Raw genomic sequence first — 5,000 nt, forward strand, 5'->3', positions numbered from 1 at the left:
TACATGCTGAAAGACTCTGCTCACAATCACACGTCAGCCAGACACTCTTATCACGCACTACTCTCTGCCTGTAACAGGCACACAGACAATATGTAAGCACCAGCATGGAACAACACCCAGTGCATCCTCTCTGCCACATTAGACAATCCACACTATCATAACCAGACCGGGAGGTCCACTCGGAAAACAGAATATCCCACCCTTCCGACAACCACCATTGCTCAGCTAAGCCACCAACACCCACACATGTCCCAGACAGGGGTGCACCCAACATCACAATACTGCCTCCTGTCACACCACACAAACAATGGCAGGAATGAAAGACACAGGTCTGCCACAAGCATGGAATCAGAGCGCCGCCTGTTATGAGCCAAAGGTGCACCCTGACGTGGCAAATCAGATGATGCCGCAGTCATTTACTTACGATAATCACAATCAACAAACCGGGCCCCCCCCCCCCCAAGTGCCTTAACCTAACCCGTATTGTACCTTAACCTAACCCGTATTGTACCTTAACCTAACCCGTATTGTACCTTAACCTAACCCGTATTGTACCTTAACCTAACCCGTATTGTACCTTAACCTAACCCGTATTGTACCTTAACCTAACCCGTATTGTACCTTAACCTAACCCATATTGTACCTTAACCTAACCCATATTGTACCTTAACCTAACCCATATTGTACCTTAACCTAACCCATATTGTACCTTAACCTAACCCATATTGTACCTTAACCTAACCCATATTGTACCTTAACCTAACCCATATTGTACCTTAACCTAACCCATATTGTACCTTAACCTAACCCATGTTGCGCCTTAACCTAACCCATGTTGCGCCTTAACCTAACCCATGTTGCGCCTTAACCTAACCCATGTTGCGCCTTAACCTAACCCATGTTGCGCCTTAACCTAACCCATGTTGCGCCTTAACCTAACCCATGTTGCGCCTTAACCTAACCCATGTTGCGCCTTAACCTAACCCATGTTGCGCCTTAACCTAACCCATGTTGCGCCTTAACCTAACCCATGTTGCGCCTTAACCTAACCCATGTTGCGCCTTAACCTAACCCATGTTGCGCCTTAACCTAACCTATGTTGCGCCTTAACCTAACCTATGTTGCGCCTTAACCTAACCTATGTTGCGCCTTAACCTAACCTATGTTGCGCCTTAACCTAACCTATGTTGCGCCTTAACCTAACCTATGTTGCGCCTTAACCTAACCTATGTTGCGCCTTAACCTAACCTATGTTGCGCCGTAACCTAACCTATGTTGCGCCGTAACCTAACCTATGTTGCGCCATAACCTAACCTATGTTGCGCCTTAACCTAACCTATGTTGCGCCTTAACCTAACCTATGTTGCGCCTTAACCTAACCTATGTTGCGCCGTAACCTAACCTATGTTGCGCCTTAACCTAACCTATGTTGCGCCTTAACCTAACCTATGTTGCGCCTTAACCTAACCTATGTTGCGCCTTAACCTAACCTATGTTGCGCCTTAACCTAACCTATGTTGCGCCTTAACCTAACCTATGTTGCGCCTTAACCTAACCTATGTTGCGCCGTAACCTAACCTATGTTGCGCCTTAACCTAACCTATGTTGCGCCTTAACCTAACCTATGTTGCGCCGTAACCTAACCTATGTTGCGCCTTAACCTAACCTATGTTGCGCCGTGGCGCCTTAACCTAACCTATGTTGCGCCTTAACCTAACCTATGTTGCGCCTTAACCTAACCTATGTTGCGCCTTAACCCAACCTATGTTGCGCCTTAACCCAACACTCGTTGGGCCTTAACCCAACACACGTTGGGCCTTAACCCAACACACGTTGGGCCTTAACCCAACACACGTTGGGCCTTAACCCAACACACGATGGGCCTTAACCCAACGACACGTTGGGCCTTAAACCAACACACGTTGGGCCTTAACCCAACACACGTTGGGCCTTAACCCAACACACGTTGGGCCTTAACCCAACACACGTTGGGCCTTAACCCAACACACGTCTGGGCCTTAACCCAACACACGTTGGGCCTTAACCCAACACACGTTGGGCCTTAACCCAACACACGTTGGGCCTTAACCCAACACACGTTGGGCCTTAACCCAACACACGTTGGGCCTTAACCCAACACACGTTGGGCCTTAACCCAACACACGTTGGGCCTTCACCTCAACACACGTTGGCCTTAACCCCACACACGTTGGGCCCCTTAAGACCCAACACACGTTGGGGCCTTAACCCAACACACGTTGGCCTTACCCAACACACGTTGGGCCTTAACCTGCTCTGTAATTGTCATACGACGCGTTAAATTAGTGTAGTGTTGCCTAACTGCAACCCCCGCAATATAGTTTGCTACTCGCACTGCCCGGTCCCCAGAGTATCGCTTCATGTTAAACACCTTGCAGCTATACACTGTAATGCGGATGGCGGCAGGACGTACATGCTCAATGCCCTTCGCAGTTGTTCATTGGCATTCGCATGGCGAAGCACAGCCTACGTTGTGGTACGGCTTGTGGCAACTGTCCGCTGATGTTGTACGTCCAAATCACACACTGTACCGCACATTGGTCCTCATGTACTGAATGATACATCGTGGTACATGTGTGACCGTACCACGACTGCGCCAAACAACGGCGAACCATACGGTCCAAATATTGTGCACTCAGCTACGTGTCGTCTCCCTATAAGAGCTGGATTGCAGTATGGTATGCCGTGGATGGCGATCAGCATGAGCCGTCTGTTGATGTAGTGGCGCGTGTTGTCAGACGTAGTCGTCTCTTCTCACACACCCGTGATAGCATGGTGCACTGCGTTCCACATCTGCGACATGCGACAGAGGCCGGTGACAGTCGTTCGCGCAATGGACATCGCATACGTACGGGGGCCACCTTTCCACGTGTTCGCGAAGCGTGCACATGTTGTTGCGTGTATGTGGGCAGACATAGTGTGTCGTGGACACCTGACACAGGCATGCAACAATCGTTGAATTTGCAAATGGCGATGGACGTCTACGTTTGCTGGTGACGTTACGCAAATGAAGAACTGGTAAACCGTTGTGGTGCGGTTGTTCTCGCTAGAGGTGAATCAGTGATGGCGACGATCGGTTGAGCTACCAACCCGGTTGTTTCAGCGATACCCACCATGCCCACGAACGTGAATGGCATGTGGGTGTGAAGCGATACGCGGCGGTGGCTGGGTGGGACCGACCCCGGCCGGTGAGGGGGGGCCTTCCGGCGTGCTGGCCGCGCGGTGCGTGGGGCGCACGCGCTACAGCCGGCTGGTGGGGGCGGCCAGTGGCAGGCGCGCCGGCCGACGGAGGCGGCAGGCGGCCGCAGCTGCGCGCCGGCGCACCCTGCACGCGGCGCCGTGCGGGCCAAAGTAGGTCCTCGCGGGCCCGGTGCGAAGCGCGGTGGACATCTGCAGTGTGCTGGTCCGATTGAGGACTGTGTGCGCTGAGGATGCGCCGCCGCCCGGCGCTCGGCGCCGCGACGCCGTCTGCTGCTCGGTCGCCTCTGCGGTTCTCGCAGGTGATTGTATCGCAGCTGTGCGGACGTGTTGGCGCGTGCGCTGTGCTGGGAGAGTTCGCTTCGGCACCCAAGTGGGGCTTTTGTCCTTCTGTGGCGCTTGGCGTTGGAGCTGCCGGCCACCGTAGGTGGCGCGTGTTGTCTCCCGCCGGGCAATGCCACGACAGCACGCTCCCGGGCCTCTGTCGGCCAGCGGCAAGCTCAGTTGGGAGCACGGGTGGTCGCACCTAAAGCGTCTACTCGCCAAACTCCGGGCGATTGCGCCTCTCTCGAACCCGACCAAGTACTTAGACGGCGCTGGCGCGCCGCCGGGACCTGTGAGGGTTTCGAGGTGTATTGTGCAGGGGAGCTCAGCCTCCTCCTGTTTGCAGAATAATTGAGCGGACGCTTGCGTGTTCGCGCGGGCCCCCGGGACACACTCCCGGGCGGCCGGCTGCTCAGCTCTAGTTGACGCAGCTCCCTGGTTGATCCTGCCAGTAGTCATATGCTTGTCTCAAAGATTAAGCCATGCATGTCTCAGTACAAGCCGCATTAAGGTGAAACCGCGAATGGCTCATTAAATCAGTTACGGTTCCTTAGATCGTACCCACGTTACTTGGATAACTGTGGTAATTCTAGAGCTAATACATGCAAACAGAGTCCCGACCAGAGATGGAAGGGACGCTTTTATTAGATCAAAACCAATCGGTCGGCTCGTCCGGTCCGTTTGCCTTGGTGACTCTGAATAACTTTGGGCTGATCGCACGGTCCTCGTACCGGCGACGCATCTTTCAAATGTCTGCCTTATCAACTGTCGATGGTAGGTTCTGCGCCTACCATGGTTGTAACGGGTAACGGGGAATCAGGGTTCGATTCCGGAGAGGGAGCCTGAGAAACGGCTACCACATCCAAGGAAGGCAGCAGGCGCGCAAATTACCCACTCCCGGCACGGGGAGGTAGTGACGAAAAATAACGATACGGGACTCATCCGAGGCCCCGTAATCGGAATGAGTACACTTTAAATCCTTTAACGAGTATCTATTGGAGGGCAAGTCTGGTGCCAGCAGCCGCGGTAATTCCAGCTCCAATAGCGTATATTAAAGTTGTTGCGGTTAAAAAGCTCGTAGTTGGATTTGTGTCCCACGCTGTTGGTTCACCGCCCGTCGGTGTTTAACTGGCATGTATCGTGGGACGTCCTGCCGGTGGGGCGAGCTGAAGGCGTGCGACGCGCCTCGTGCGTGCTCGTGCGTCCCGAGGCGGACCCCGTTGCAATCCTACCAGGGTGCTCTTGAGTGAGTGTCTCGGTGGGCCGGCACGTTTACTTTGAACAAATTAGAGTGCTTAAAGCAGGCAAGCCCGCCTGAATACTGTGTGCATGGAATAATGGAATAGGACCTCGGTTCTATTTTGTTGGTTTTCGGAACCCGAGGTAATGATTAATAGGGACAGGCGGGGGCATTCGTATTGCGACGTTAGAGGTGAAAT

General features: G+C 53.4%; 1 non-coding gene across 1 annotated transcript in view; it reads left to right on the forward strand.

Moving 5' to 3' along the window:
* The first annotated feature begins 3,993 nt into the window (after window positions 1-3,993).
* LOC124587626 overlaps window positions 3,994-5,000 on the forward strand; it is a 1,910-nt gene continuing 903 nt past the window's right edge. The window contains exon 1 of the ribosomal RNA XR_006975538.1: window positions 3,994-5,000. This exon is cut by the window's right edge and continues 903 nt beyond it. This is a non-coding gene — a ribosomal RNA (small subunit ribosomal RNA).

This window comes from Schistocerca americana, unplaced genomic scaffold, assembly GCF_021461395.2.
Source record: "Schistocerca americana isolate TAMUIC-IGC-003095 unplaced genomic scaffold, iqSchAmer2.1 HiC_scaffold_607, whole genome shotgun sequence".
Taxonomy (NCBI): domain Eukaryota; kingdom Metazoa; phylum Arthropoda; class Insecta; order Orthoptera; family Acrididae; genus Schistocerca; species Schistocerca americana.